Source organism: Lithobates pipiens, unplaced genomic scaffold (genome assembly GCF_037356315.1).
Source record: "Lithobates pipiens isolate NorthernLeopardFrog02 unplaced genomic scaffold, aLitPip1_a1.2 Scaffold_8, whole genome shotgun sequence".
Classification (NCBI taxonomy): Eukaryota; Metazoa; Chordata; class Amphibia; order Anura; family Ranidae; genus Lithobates; species Lithobates pipiens.
The window spans coordinates 590206363-590223133 of record NW_027507903.1 but is presented as its reverse complement, the minus strand read 5'-3'; the positions used below and the strand labels follow the sequence as shown (position 1 = coordinate 590223133).

The following is a 16771-nucleotide window of genomic DNA, read 5'->3' as shown; positions in this document are numbered from 1 at the left end:
ACGTCTACCTGTATGAACTCTGCGAAAGAAACGGTTCTGGGGAGCTGGGTTTTTTTTCACCGCGCCAGTGGCTGCTCATGCGCGACACATGCAGACTTCTGCGGCCATTTGAGGAGATCACCAAACTGGTCAGTCGCAGCCATGGCGCCATCAGTGACATGGTACCTTATGCCTTCTTTCTGGAGCGTGCATTGCGTCGTGTCATTGATCAGGCTGTGGAGGAGCAGGAGCGGGAAGATGAGGAAGTCGCAATGCTGGATGAATTCCCAGGGGGGGCTACTCTATCTGAGACAAGTCAACAACAGGAGTCTGATGAGGAGTCAGAGGAGGATGGTGCCGGGGCGGATGAGCAGGAGCAAGAAGAGCATGCTTTAAACCTTTCTGGGATCCCTGTTGTGCGAGGATGGGGAGAGGAGAATGAAGAGGACGACATTATCCTGGATGATGAGCAGGAGCCAGGCCACCACACCGCTTCCACTTTAGTGCAAATGGGGGCCTTCATGCTCCAGTGTTTTAATAGGGACCCCCGTATAAAAAGCATGAGGGTCAAGGACCAGTACTGGGTGGCAACGTACTTAGACCCCCGGTACAAACACAAAATGGCGGAAATGTTACCGCCGTCGCAGAGGGCTGTCAGAATGCAGCACTTCCAGGCCTTGCTTCGAGAAATGCTGCATTCTGCTTTTGCGTGCGCTGGCAGAGGAGCAATTCCCACTCCCAGAGAAGGATTTGCGGGTACCAATCCAACAGCGCCTGCAAGAAGAGGCCGGTTTGAAGATGTGTTGGTGACTTCGGATATGAGGTCATTCTTTCAGCCGACCCATCGACAGGTGTCATCCGGATCCAGCATCAGGGAACGCCTAGACCGTCAGGTGTCCGACTACATTGGGTTAACGGCCGATGTGGACGCTCTGAGGAGTGATGAACCCCTAGACTACTGGGTGGGCAGGCTTGACCTCTGGCCAGAGCTTGCCCAATTTGCAATCGAACTGTTGGCTTGCCCCTCATCCAGTGTCCTGTCCGAAAGGACGTTCAGCGCAGCAGGGGGGATTGTGACCGATAAGCGTACTCGCCTAGCTCACCACAGTGTTAACTACCTCACATTTCTAAAAATGAATGAGGCATGGATCTCGGAGGAATTCAACACATGTGATCAGTAGACCATGTATATGTCTATAAACAATTTTTGGAATCAAGCACACAGACCTTCTTAATTCATTTGGCTCACTTCCCTGACCCAAAAAAGCACACCGTACTATATGCCCCTACCCTCCTCTTTGAAGAGGTTGAGCGGTGTCATATTTCTACTGGGGCTGCTTATTATGAGGGGTTCCCACCATCCCTGTGCTGTGCTGACTTCCTCCTGGGTGTTCTTATTATGAGGGGCTCCCACCATCCCTGTGCTGTGCTGACTTCCTCCTGGGGGTTCTTATTATGAGGGGATCACACCATCCCTGTGCTGTGCTGACTTCCTCCTGGGGCTGCTTACGGTGCTGCTGTCAGCGCTGTATGTCACGGAGCTGCTGTCAGCGCTGTATGTCACGGAGCTGCTGTCAGCGCTGTATGTCACGGAGCTGCTGTCAGCGCTGTATGTCACGGAGCTGCTGTCAGCGCTGTATGTCACGGAGCTGCTGTCAGCGCTGTATGTCACGGAGCTGCTGTCAGCGCTGTATGTCACGGAGCTGCTGTCAGCGCTGTATGTCACGGAGCTGCTGTCAGCGCTGTATGTCACGGAGCTGCTGTCAGCGCTGTATGTCACGGAGCTGCTGTCAGCGCTGTATGTCACGGAGCTGCTGTCAGCGCTGTATGTCACGGTGCTGATGTCAGTGCTCTGTATTACGGTGCTGCTGTCAGTGCTCTGTATCTCCTGCACCCTCTTGTTTGCCTACCCTGGTCCCTGACCTTCCCTCTCCTCCATTGCCTTCATTAGCTCCATAGTCCTGAATTGTCAGAACAATTTCCCAAATAAAAAAAAAATGCTTGTAGTTATCGATCCCAAATTCACCTCATACATGTATTATGCTATTGTCCAGGTGGTGGGACTACGTGCTACCCCCTAATAATTACCCCGTGGCCGCAAATTCGACCTAAAGGTTTGCGAAATTCGCCTCCCATTGAAGTCAATGGAGCCCGCGGCGAACGGTCGTTTTCGCGAACGTTTGTGTCCGTTCGCGTTTCGCGTTCGCGAAACGTCCCGTCGGAAGTTCGTCCATCACTAATTCCTGGGTCTACCTGTATCTGGGTTTGCCTGATTAATGGTTTCTACCACATTCTACCAATATCAAAACAGTTTAGGGCAGTTCCAAAGCATATGCATTAACCAGTTCCCGACCGGCGCAAACCGATGTACGTCGGTAGAATGGCACGGGCAGGCATATTGGCGTACAGGTACGTCCAATCTTCAATGCCGCCCTGCCATCGCGAGCACGCCGCCGGCGGCGCACTCACGTGCCGGTCGGGACCCCCATGAGTCCGGTCGCGGGGGCCTGCGGACTCGATCGCCGCGGGCATACCCGCGATCGTCTCACGGGACGGCTGAATGGAGGAAATGCCGTGTAAACAGAATTTCCCCATTCTGCCTAGCAACTAGTGACGCTGATCTCTGCTCCATGTGATTGGAGCAGAAATCAGTGTTCACTAAATGAAAGCCCAGCCCCCACACAGTTAGTAACACACCCCTAGGAACACTTAACCCCTACACTGCCACTCCCTGGTTAACCCTTTCACTGCCAGTGTCATTTACACAGGAATCACTGCATTTATATAGCAGTGATTGCTGTATAACTGACAATGGTCCCAAAAATGTGTCAAAAATGTCCAATGTGTCCGCCGCAATGTCGCAGTCACAATAAAAATCGCTGATCGCTGCCATTACTAGTAAAAAAAAAAAAAATTTAAAATTATTAATAAAAATGGCATAAAACTATCCCCTATTTTGTAAACACTATAACTTTTGTGCAAACCAATCACTTATTGCGATTTTTTTTTTTTTTTTTTACCAAAAATATGTAGAAGAATACGTATGGGCCTAAACTGAGGGAAAGAAATGTTTTTTTATATATTTTTGGGGGATATTTATTATGACAAAAAGTAAAAAAAATGTGTTTTTTTTCAAAATTGTCGCTCTATTTTTGTTAATAGCGCAAAAAATAAAAACAGCAGGGGTGATCAAATACCACCAAAAGAATGCTCTATTTGTGGGAAAAAAAGGGCGTAAATTTTGTTTGGGAGCCACGTCGCACGACCACGCAATTGTCAGTTAAAGCGACGCAGTGCTGAATCGCAAAAAGTGGTCTGGTCTTTGACCAGCAAAATGGTCCGGTCTGTAACTGGTTAAATCAGCAGATACTCTTGAACATCTTGAGCATTCTGACATATCCCGCCTCCCCCATTAGTATAGTTTAGCTGGTGTCCTATACTCACTATATGTAATATGCAATAATAATTGAGTTAAGCATCGCTGTGGAGACACTGAGACTGTACAAGTTCCAATATGCACTGCCATGTTTCATCTGTTATTTTTTCCAAGATCTTTTTCCCATCCTTTTCTAGCTAAACAACTATTTGTTTCTTGTGACTGCTCAGTCAGGCAACCCTAAAGACTGGAGATTAAACCCCTCTTAACTTGTATCTTTGCTAGGACATCCATATGTGGCATATTTTGTATCTTAACTTTTTGGTCTTTAAACTGACTCTGACAGCACTGCAAAATGTTAGATTTTCCTTTCACATGCAGTTCCAGTAACAATTGCCATTAGGACAGACAGAGAGGTTGAATCTGCCTAACAGGGATACAAACAATAATAAAAACTTAAAATTGGTTCTAAAATTGGTCCATCTCTACGCTATCCAAAGTGAAACATAAAGTTTTTGCGTTTAGATATACTTTAGGGAGTTCCAACTGATCTTATCACAGAACTAAACAGTCTTTACCTTTTTACAGCCAAAGATGAGGCCATCTTAGTCAAAAGACAAAAACTTACCTGAGGGGTTTTTAACCCTTTCCTACTCTATCCAATGCCAAAAACTTTTAAATATGGAGATCCCTACAACATACAATCTACTGTACCTGACAATGTTACTGGAATATTGTGTGATCTAAGGGCTGTGCCTTAGAATTTATTAAGAATAATGCCTCATACACACGGCCGGATTTTCCGACGGAAAATGTGCAATCGGATCATGTTGTCGGAAAATCCGATCGTGTGTGAGCTCCATCTGACTTTTTCTGTCGGATTTTACAACACACAAAGTTTGAGAGCAGGATCTAAAATTTTCTGACAACAAAATCCGATCGTTTAAATTCCAATCGTGTGTAGACAATTCCGACGGACAAAGTGCCACGCATGCTCAGAATAGACTAAGAGACTAAATCTATTGGCTACTGGCCTCTTTTTATAGTCCCGTCGTACGTGTTATACGTCAACGCGCTCTGAACGATCAGATTTTCCGACAACTTTGTGCGACCGTGTGTATGCAAGAAAAGTTTCGGCCAAAATGCATCGGAAAAAATCCAACGGATTTTGTGGTCGGAATGTCCGACCATGTGTACGGGGCATTAGAGCCATGTTACATTCCCCTATTTTGCAGGAGTCTCTACAGGATCCCAGGCCTTGCCTGGTCTTAAAACAATAAATGAATAAACAGATCCAGGCTACGCACTGTTTCCAATATAGAAAAGCATGATTCAGACTTCCATCAACACCCAGAATACATGGCACTTCATCCTTGTTAACAATATTCTAAATTATTGGGAAGCAAAACCCAAATAAGGGAGGAATGGGACATTAACAGTGCAATATTTTAGTTAGCAAAGAAAAAATATTTTTAGAAAGATTATAAGTATAAAAAGTTTTTAAATTTTATTATAACAACAATTCAAATAAAACCAAAAACAGCCTGATAATTTTACAAGGATGTTACATATAGCTTGCGGTCCAGGTAATGGTTCAGTTGAGGTGCTTGTAATTTGCTTATCCCGACATGTTTCGCTATCGCTTCATCAGGGGATATACAAGCTAGCAGAATAATAACAAAATAACATAAAAATCAGGTTTTGATACAAAAATACATTCCGAAGTAAATTATATAAATTTATATATATATAGAAAGGCCAGTATGGTGGCCTGAAATTATGGGAGGAGCCCGGTGGGTATATAACCTGCCGTCCGCCCATCTTCCTCGTCGGTTCCGGTGCGCGATACCTGATACGTCAGATATCAAGGGCCGACTATCCAGATCAGACGCAGCGAGCCTGTTCGGCGGTTCCCGCGTTTTCGTCTTCAATTCGACAATCCCGTCTCGTCCATCAGCGGCCGTAGATTCGTCGTCGCTATACCCATCGAATTTGTCGCTCGGGCCGGCTGTCGCAGGTAGGGCTTCGGCACCCTCTTTTCATTACGTTTTCGATGTAACGTTATTTTGCTTGTACGCACGAGCCGCTCTGTTCTGTCATATCGAATGTTTCGGTGGCCACGTACGCTTGTCACTGTATGCTACTTTCGACGCAGGTGTTGTCATCATTGGACACGTTCGATTACGCCACGTCAGGCGATTCATTCGCAGCTACGGCATTCGAAACCGTTCGACTGCCCGTGCATTTCTATTGTAGCGGTCGAATCGTTCGACCCACAGCCGACTGCTTGTTACGACAAGGCAATCAGTCCGCACGTTTCGCTTGCTCTGCTCCAGTTCGAATGTGTCTCTTCATTTCTTGCAATTATGTTATGTGTCTCATTTCACCTCGTTCAAACATTTCAGTCCCAGTCATTTGCTGCTCCAATATCATTTCTGTCACTAGTCGCGCTCCGTCGCGAATCCTGTCGCACCGCTGGTGCACCGATTCGCTTTGAAGTGCCCCAGGGTTCGGCCTCATTTCTGTACATGCTCCAGAGACTGAATCACTTGCAGGTTCACGCTCGGTCCCTGATTCTTGTCTTTGTCATGGCATATCATTTCTGTCACTTATTACGCTCCAATTCGAATCCTGTCGCATTCCTCTATGCACCGATTCGTCCTGGTGCGCCCAGCTGCTACGCCTCATTTCAGTACATGCTCCAAAGACGGGATTCATTTGTTAGGTGCATGGGCTCGTCTTCTGATTCCAGTCTTTGTCATGGGTTTCATTTCATTTCACCTATCACGTTCCGGTACGAATAGTCATGTTCATGGACCAATTCGTCTCGGCGTGCCCCAGGAATGGCCTCATTTCAGTACATGCGCCAGAGACGGATTCATTATTTGCTACCATCGGTCCACTCGTTGAATCTTGTCTCTGTCATGGGATATCATTTCTGTCACTTATTACACTCCAATTCGAATCCTGTCGCATGTTACTATGCACCGATTCGTTCTGGCGTGCCCAGCTGCTACGCCTCATTTCAGTACATGCGCCAGAGACGGATTCATTATTTGCTACCGTCAGTCCAGTCGTTGAATCTTGTCTCTGTCATGGGATATCATTTCTGTCACTTATTACACTCCGATTCGAATCTCGTTGCATTTATTTGATGCACCGATTCGTTCCGGTGTGCCCAGCTGCTACGCCTCATTTCAGTACATGCTCCAAAGATGGGATTCATTTTCTAGGTGCTTGGGCTCGTCGTCTGATTCCAGTCTTTGTCATGGGTTTCATTTCGTTTCACCTATCACGTTCCGGTACGAATAGTCATGTTCATGGACCAAATTCGTTCCGGCGTGCCCCAGGACTGGCCTCATTTCAGTACATGCTCCAGGTTCCGTTTCGTGCTCGGTCGCAAGCTTGTGGCATGGCGATTCGGATCTCTGTCATGGCAGATTCACTCATTTCACGGTCACGTATTACTTCCCGCTTCTAGTCCAGTTGATTCTTCAACGTTGGATTCTTATCGGGGGGCCTTGCTCATCAGCCTCATTTCACTAAAAAAAAAAAAAAAAAAAGAAGGGGAAAAAAAAGAAAAAAAAAGGAAAAAAAAAAAAAAAAAAGGGGGGGGCGATTCAGGGGGGTGGGAAAGAGGAAAATTTATTTCCTTCTTTGGTGTCGTTTATCTCGTGTGTGACGTCTCACTTCCACTGTTAGCTAGCCTTCGTCAGGTGGGAGTCTCAAACAAACTTCACCTTCATCTCCTCAGGTCAGTCGAGTTCAGTAGGTCCAGCCTGCACCTGGTCAGACGGTGCCTTCTTAGGTAAGCATAATCATCTAGCGGGGAAATGCCCTTCAGCAAAGCTGCCTTCTTTGAAACAGGTATTTCTTTAGGAGTCTCCAACCAGTTGTAATCCATCTCACCCCTTATAGGTCCGTATTAGGAGAAAGAATCGCATCAGAGGGCTTGTGGCCTCGTCAGACCCAATTTCCGCCACCATGTCCCAGGCCGGCAGCGAGGACCTCACGGCTCCATTGTCTCCATCCGGTTCAGAGAATGGCAGCCAAAGGGCCTTCAGAGCTTGGACCATTCCCAGGCTAACAGCCGAGCTAAGACGCAGGGGTATCCCCTTTCCAGCAACAGCCAGAAAGGCAGAGCTTTTCCGGCTCCTGTTTCCTCCTCCCGCGGCGGTGGAGGCTTCTACTCAGCAGGCCTCCTTAGGCTCCATCGCCTCTTCTATCTCCCAGCTCCACACCCTGGTGTCATCCATCACGACCTCGATGACAGATCTGCAGGGCCGAGTAGCCCTCCTTGAGACCCAACCCTCTGTTTCTCCGCCTGTACCAGCATCCCTACCAGTTGTGAGCCCTCCTGCAGGTATCCCCGGAGCTGCACCGATAGTGTACCCATCTCATATGGTGTCAGCAAACATCAGGAAGGACATCTTAGAGGGAAAGGACGTCAATTTGGCTTCCCTGCTGATCTCAATTCATGAGCTGGCAGAGAATAAGGCCTATACTTGGGGGGACGTATCAGTGGTCCTCAAAGCTAAGGACTCTAGATTAGATAGGAAGCTCTCAGTTACTGAGTTTACCTTAGCTTTTGGCATGATGAGGGACATCATTTGCTCAGCCTCCCCTGGCAGGAGGGAGGAGCTGGATCGGTACCTCCATGTGGTAGTTGACCTGGGCTACAAATACGGCGGATCTTCTTTTTATGACTACCACCGATCCTTCTCCGCTAAAGCAGCCGCCAGGCTTTCCCAGTTCCAGACCCCTACGGATTGGAGCACCATGGACACAGAACTGTTCTGCCGCCACTTCGCGGGGCTTCGGTCCCCTCTGTGTACAATCTGCCAGTCAGCAACACATACTGCGGCCTGGTGCGCTACCTCAGTGGCAGCCCCGCCCTTCGTCGGCCCATCTACCTCGGGGGCCGCTCAGGGCCTGCAAGTGCCAGCTCGCCCGCCACAGACCGATAAGCTAGGGTGCCCAGTTAAGACCATGGGCGGTGCTTCGATCTGCAATAATTATAACAGTGGGTCGTGTAATTTCAGCCAGTGTAGGCTGCTCCATGTGTGCACCCAATGTCATAGAGCTCACCCCCGGCTCATGTGCGAGATCAAGCAGCTCAAAAGGTCCTGACTAAGCCGGCTCAATGTGTCGTGGCTTAGCGTCTACCTATCCAGCCACCCTACCCCCTCACTGTCCACCTTCCTCGTCCAGGGCTTCACGGAAGGCTTTCACACTGGACTCATCTCTCTTCCTCACGTCACACACGAGTGCCAGAACCTCCGCTCAGCAGCCACGGATGAGCTAGCCATCGACCAACTGCTGCAATCTGAACTAGATCAGGACTTTGTCATCGGCCCTTTCGTACAGCCCCCATTCGTCACCTGGCGAGTCAGCCCTATTGGGCTTGTCAAGGGCAAGTTCTCTAATAAACTCAGATTGGTTTATGATTTGTCAGCGCCTCATTCCTCTACGGTCCCCAGTCTCAATTCCCTTATTCCCTCTGAGGAGTTCTCCCTTAAATATGCATCAGTAGACATGGCCATCCAGGCCATTCTTAAGACAGGCACAGGTACCTGGCTCTCCAAGGCCGACATCTCAAATGCTTTTAAACTTCTTCCTATCCATCCTTCCCTCTGGTGCTGGCATGGAATCAAGTGGAGGCAGCAGTACTACTTTGCCACTAAGCTCACGTTCGGGTCCAAGAGTAGTCCTTGGCTCTTCGACACCTTCGCACAGGCTCTTGCTTGGATCTTGTTACATGTAGCCCAGTGTCGGGAAGTCATTCATTATCTGGATGACTTCCTGCTGATAGAGCCGCCCGGCTCTCCCCCACAAGATCTGGCTAAGTTGAGGGGAGTCTTCAGCAACCTTAATGTCCCCATTGCGGAGCACAAGGTGGAGGGTCCGTCGCAGGCTATCACCTTTCTCGGGGTCTGCCTAGACACTAACACCATGCAGGCCAGCCTTCCCCCGGATAAACTGACCCGCATCAGGACGGTCCTGAGGGACTTTACTCATGCCAGGACTTGTACCAAGAGACAGCTCCAGTCCCTCCTTGGTATGCTCAATTTTGCTATGCGCATCATCCCCCAGGGGCGCTCGTTCGTGTCACGCCTGCTGGCCTTATTATCCCACTCTCAGGACCCGGAGCAAGTACTCAACCTGGATTCCGCGGCTATTGCAGACCTAGCCATGTGGGAGGAATTCCTGTCCTCCTGGAACGGAGTGTCCCTGTTCGTCCCCTCCGTGTCCGCCCTTTCACCTCGGGTGGTGACCGACGCAGCGGCCTCCACGGGCTTTGCGGCTATTTTTGGCAACCTCTGGCTCGCAGCCCCCTGGCCTCCACAGATACTGGCTATTCCTGGCTTCACTGAGACGTCCTCCCTGTTTGAGCTATATCCCATTGTAGCCGCTGCACACACCTGGGGCCGCAGCTGGTCAGGCCAGACGGTGGTCTTTTCTACAGATAACCTGGCCACTGCGGAGATTGTCAATAAAGGCAGGTCCAGATCTCTACAGATTATGTCCTTCCTGCGGCGACTGACCCAGCTCTCATTATTGTTTCAGTTCAACCTTCATTGTTCTTTTGTCCCCGGCAAATTTAATCAGGCGGCGGATGCCCTCTCCCGCTTTAACTTTGTTTCGTTTTTTGATCAGGTACCTGGAGCCGGACCAACTTCTGCAGCTATCCCGGACTGGTCTCAACTGACATTGGATTAGCCCCGCACTTGTCAGCAGCGACTCAACTTATTGATCACTCCCTCTCAGACAATACCCGCAAGGCCTATCAGTCGGCCTGGAGGGCCTTTACTCGCTTCATATCATCCCACAATACAGAGACCTCCCGGGTCAAGCAAGTCCTTGCCTTCCTTTCCTACTGCCATTCGGACTTGGCATTATCGTTCAACACAATCCGATTGTACTTGGCCGGGGTACAACACTTCACATCCCTCCAGGACCCTACTAAGCCCTCCTTATTCACCTGTCACGCCGTCCGGGCACTCATGCGCGGCATTCAGAAACGTCGGCCGGTTTCCAGCATCAAACGGCTGCCTATCACGGGCGAAGTATTCAGGGACATGTCAGACATTCTGGCCTCCTCACCTTTCGGTCTCCATGTCAGTGTCGTCCTGCAAGCAGCCATACACCTGGCCTTCTACGGCTTCTTGCGGCCAGGCGAGTTTACCTGCAGTAGCCCCTCGGCACGTATGCTGTGCAAACACCATCTAGTAAGGTTTGAGGACCATTTCATCCTACATTTAGCGATCTCAAAGACACAGCAGCTTGGCCCAGGTACGGACATACATCTCTATAAGACCCACAACCGCTGGTGTCCGGTCGCTGTCCTCACCCGCTTGCTGACCCTTTTGGCCGATCAACCAGGGACTGGCCCACTTCTCCCCTTTCACTCCAAACCTCTCAACGCAGCCCAGTTCATGGAGCATGTCAGGATACTCCTGGGCATCCTTCACCTCAATCCTGCGCACTACTCGGGACATTCGTTTCGCATCGGGGCAGCTTCAACGGCCTCCCGCCAAGGGGTCCCGGTCCACGTCATCAAAAAGTTGGGTAGATGGAAGTCCTCCTGTTTTGCCCGTTATGTACCCAATCCGCAAGTTGAGATGGCTCAGGCCTTTGTCAAACTTACCCAGTAACAATCTTGGTTCAATAAAATGCATCCCCTACCTGAGTGTTTTGCCCCCTTATTTTGGTATACCGTACGTTAGACCAGGGCACACTTTCAGGTCCATTTCAGGTAGCGAGTTTATGTTGTCCTTGTCTATCACCCTTGTCCGTGTCGGTCAGAGGGCTCTTCACCATAAATAGAAAGGCCAGTATGGTGGCCTGAAATTATGGGAGGAGCCCGGTGGGTATATAACCTGCCGTCCGCCCATCTTCCTCGTCGGTTCCGGTGCGCGATACCCGCCCACCCATCCCCTTTTATCAGGCCTTCACTCTAGCATACTCCTCATATGAGTACTCATTTCACCCATTTCATATTCATTTCATTTTAGGGTATGCCCCCTTATTTTGGTATACCGTACGTTAGACCAGGGCACACTTTCAGGTCCATTTCAGGTAGCGAGTTTATGTTGTCCTTGTCTATCACCCTTGTCCGTGTCGGTCAGAGGGCTCTTCACCATAAATATATATATATATATATATATATATATATATATATATATATATATATATATATATATATATATATATATATATATATATATATATATATATATATATATACATGTATATAGATATGACTAGGGCTTTGGATAGAAAGATGTGCTTACCCCCACTCCACCAACCTATCTCCTGCAGGAAAAATCATCCAGATATTATAGAGGGTGCACAGGCAGCGAACCCAACAGCCAGATATGCAGCAGGGGGAGCACAGACGATGGCCAGTCTGGACAAATAAAAAAAGTTTATTGAAGAAAGGACACTTTTTTCCTTGGTTACAAGTTTTTTGCGAGCCAGTAGATTCTGTACTAATATGATCTAAATCCAATTTTAAACATCGGGCGATACAGGACCTCATGGATCCATGGGAGGAGGGACATGACACGGTGGATGACCCGGGAATAATTGAATCTGCGGGTTTATCCATTGATGGTATGTCCTTCCCCCCCTCCACAGTCCTTTAAACTTAAATCTAATGCCTTTCCCTTGTTAAATTCTAACCCGAATATTTGGGCTTTTACTCAACAAGTCTGTCAAATGATTGAAAAAAGTTCTTTCACATCAACTCGAATTTCAAACCTTACTAAACAACAACAAGAGGCCTTGCACTCTCTACAATCCAATTCTGACTTAATGATTAAACCAGCGGACAAAGGCGGTAACTTGGTTATTATGAACAATGCACAATACATTCATATGTGCAATAATATATTAAAAAATAGAGACTGGTATCGCCCTATCTCGACTACAATAATCTCAAATTATGACGCACAATATCGTCAAATAATATTCAAAGCATACAGATCAGCAATTATAGATAAGAACACTTGGGAATTCTTGAATACAAAGGACCCAAAGGTACCTACTTTTTATGCGCTTCCTAAGGTGCACAAGTCCCTAACGGAACCACCAGGCAGACCTATTATATCCAGTTGTCAAAGCCTTACAGAAAATGCTAGTTCCTAATAGACAACTATCTACGCCCACATGTTACATCCTTATTCTCTTATATTAAAGATACTATCGATCTTCTTAAAACTATTGAGGGAATTTCTTTACCCCCCAATGTCTGGCTCGTCACGATTGACGTTGAATGTCTGTACAACGCCATCCCTCATGAGAAAGGGGTGGAGGTTGTGCAGGCCTTCTTAAACGAGAGAGGTCCATCTGAACTTTTGAATTATGTACTACGACATAATATTTTTCAATTTGGTCAAACCCATTACCTCCAGGTGCAGGGGGTTGCGATGGGGACTAAATGTGCCCCATCGTATGCCAACCTGTACCTGGGGGGATGGGAAAAAGATATGTTCTCACGTGATGATGTGGCCTCCCTTATTGAAAATGTTCTCGCCTGGTATAGATACCTGGATGACATTTTAATTTTTAAGTCAGGAACGGAACTTGAATTAAATCATTTTTTTTCAATTAATTTCAAATAATGACTACAATCTCCGTTTTACTCTAAAATACAGCAGAAAGGAAGTGGAGTTCTTAGACTTGAAGATTAGCATCAAACCTGATGGCTCTTTGGCTTCCTCACTTTTTAGGAAGCCAACAGCCGGCAATACTATTCTACACGCAGAAAGCTTTCACCCACCATCATTAATACAGAGTATACCATATAGCCAATATCTTAGACTTAAGCGCAACTGCAGTCAAGAAACAGATTTTAAACAAGCAGCGAAAGCACTCTATGCTAGGCTTAATTTACGTGGATATAGTCACAATAGTTTAAAGAAAGCATATAATTAAGTCAAGTTTAAGAACAGGAATACACTTATCTTCTCTATTAAACCTCGTGAAAATACAAACACAGTGAGACTAATCACTAGACATTCAAATCAAAATAAAATGTTTAGGGATATTTTACAAACATTTTGGCCTTTGTTGGTGGCTGATCCTGTGGCGAATAAGTATGTTAACAAATACCCAGAGATAACCTATAAGCGAGCACCCTCACTGAGGGATCGCTTGGTACATAGTCATTTCATTGACCCTGAAAGAGTTACTGAAATTGAGAAACCTGGTACATACCCCTGTGGACATTGTAACATGTGCCGTTATATGGCCAATTGTGCAAAATTTAAATTACCTAACGGCAAATGGCACAAACCCAAATCTCACGTGACATGTTCCACGTTAGGCATTGTCTACCTAGCACAGTGTCAATGTGGAGGATTTTATGTAGGAAAGACAAAGAGCTTTTTCGGTAAGCATGCGTGACCATATCAAACCTATTCTCAATAAAAAAATGGTCACTGCGGTTAGCAGACACATTGGCATATACCACGCTTTTGACCCTGACAATATTCGATTTCAAGCGCTAGACCACATTCCACTTACCTCGAGAGGGGGCAGTGTCGACAAAACCCAGCTCCAGATCGAGGCGAGGTGGATCTTTAACTTAAAGGCAACCAGGTTCCCTGGTTTTAATGAAAATGTAAGTTATCGATCGTTTCTTTGAATTTTGTTGGGCTCTTTAGGCACCTATAAGACTTCCCCTAAATCACCTACATGATGAGTGGGGGGTATTGGGGTGATTGGAAGGAAGGAAACTACTGTTGTTTTTTTTTTTGGTTTTTTGTGTTTTTGTTGTTTTTGTTGTTTTTTGTTTTGTTTTGTGTTTTGTTTTGTCTTTGTTTTTGTATTGTCTCTTTGTTTCTTTTTATAAACATTATTTTATTTGATAGGTATATATGAATTATTGATATGTCCCTAAGAAAGGAAAACATCTTTATTTTTGCATTATTGTGTTTTTTCTCTGTTCTGCTTAGGTATGACTAGGGCTTTAAAGTCTCATGTTCTTGGTTTGCAGTCAGCTCGGTCCAGGACTGCTATTGGACTTGTTGACTTAGATGTGTGCTTCCCCCGTTTATTCTCTCCCCCCTCCCTGTTGATTCCTGCAATTTCCATCCTGGATGTACGGACGCCGACCCATTGGCTGTGTGGTTGCGGCATTATGGAGGAGCATACGGAGACCCAAGGGCACTTCCGTTTGATTGTTTTTTTCTTTTCGAACGGGGTGCCCATTTTTTGACAGTATTTGCTGCTGGATCGCTTAGGGAGGCTTTCCATCTATGGGTGGATGGTCTTATAACACTCCAGCCCTATATCTCCTTTGTACACGCTGATCGGTCTTCAGCGTGACACTTAATGCCGGTGAGTTCACCGGAGCATTAGGGGAAATGTAGTCTTCCCTCCCCTCTTCCTCCTCTAGCGCATGCGCAGTGCTGTCTCAGGTGTCCGCATCGAGCCGGTGACGTCAGATGCCGGCTCAATGGACGGTGGCCATATAGTCGGACACAATCATACCCGGCTCAGTCACGGAGGAGCCGCGCTTGGGAGGCATACCTATTTACACTGCCAGTAAGACTATCTTTAGACTTAAACCTTCACATAGATCTCTTTGCTTTGATTCATATCTCCCACTTGGTAACCCCTTCTTTTCTTTTCTACATACCATAGACACCTGGAAACAAGCTGGATAGCTTGTGGGTGCTAATCCATCGCATTATAAACCATCTCTAACGGGCTATAGGATATTCTTATTGGCTTAGCTGAAACATAGGATTATAGGAAAGAACTTCTACTTTCACAGTAAGCATGTAAGTAAGTATAGTATGTATTTACCCTTCTGTCTCTCTTTATAAAATTATAAATAAATAATATATAATATATACTTCTGCTTTACAAGCCTATAAGTAGCGTTAAAATGCCTGCCCTTTAAATTTAAAACAAAAAGCTTTGGGTAACCATGAATTACTAAAATAAATATCTTGGTGGATTTTTTCTTTATCTCCACTATATATATTGTACAGGACGCCGTGGCTGGGTCCTGGAAGGACGCTATATTTCCCCTCTGTTTGGGTTGTGGTCTTTTTAAATGAATAAAATTGATTAACCCACCTGTTAAGGGAGTGCCTTTAAAAAACAAGACAGGAAGTGGTAGGTGGGTGTGGAGGAGTGGAGAACACACGGTGGATGGTGTTTGGTGTTTGTTTTGGGTTGCAGCAACTGAAGTGGACAGCAGTGTCCTGTTTGGAAGGCTCCTGGCAGGGGAAGCTGCCTGCCATCAAGATCAAGCTCTGTTTCTGATAAAGACGGCTATTCTGGACTTTGCAAGTCGGTGAGACTACAAACCTTTTTCCTTTTGTTTTTGGCTGCTGTAAGCTATTTAAGTTAATAAACCCTTTGTTGTATGAAAAGCCTGTGTCCTGCGATCTACCTGGTCCCCCAAACATTACAAGTGGTGGAGAATGCGGGCAACATTTTGCATAATGCGTTTGTGGCGGAGTTTCTCTAGGGGGGGCGAGCTATCATAGCGATTAGCGCAGGTCACAGTTCATTACTGATAAACATTTCAGTTTGTGCTGTGTCAAAAAAAAATCAATAAGTGTGAGCTGTGGCAATGTGATCACAGCCAGACCGGTTTTCCACCGATTGATGTAACGTGGGTCCTTATCGCAACCGGCACAAACGCCTGCCCTCCATCTACTTCTGCTCTCCCCCCTGCAGGGGTGGAAGAAATAGTACATCAAATAACAGCAGGTGTCTTCACACACGAGCGTCTGGAAACGATCACAGGGTCGTCCAGAAAACCGCTTTTTTTTCCTGCAGCTCTCCACGGGATGAAAAATCCCCACAAGCTACAACGTCTTGTAAAACCCTCTTGATGGCATCACTTCAGAGAGTGCGAGAACTGAGAGATGACCACCTGAAGTGCCACCAGTACATCCAGCGCCCACTGAGAAAGGACTGGTGACTTGCTGAGAGCAATCCTTGATCCTGCACAGCATGTGGCACTAGTACTCAAGAGGTGGGGGTGGTAAAAAACTTGGTACATGATGTTATCATAGGACGTGACTGTCCGTTATTTGCAAAACTTTGGAGACAAGGAGAACTATCTGAAAGGTCCAGAGACTGGGAAGAAACTAGTCCCTCTGTTCCTGTTGTTGAGGGTAATAACCCTGAGATGCCACATGTTCGTAATATGGACCCAGTTGATAAAAACGCCAAGACTTTGGTTAATAATGATGAAAATAGTGCTGATACTGTTAAGGATGTCAATATGTGGGGGTCTCAGACCTACCTGAACACTGAGGGGGGGGAACCTTCCCCGCTCCAGGTAATGCTGGGGGAAGAGGATGAGGAAATGGCCTCTACCCCTGACTTGCCAGATTTGGGTGTTCCCCAGGGGGCATTTGGTACTGCCCAGATGCAGGACCCCAC

General features: G+C 46.8%; 1 pseudogene; it reads right to left on the bottom strand.

Annotated features, from left to right (window-relative positions):
* The window catches only part of LOC143962289 (uncharacterized), a 259324-nt pseudogene that overhangs the window by 98224 nt on the left and 144329 nt on the right, over positions 1-16771 (bottom strand).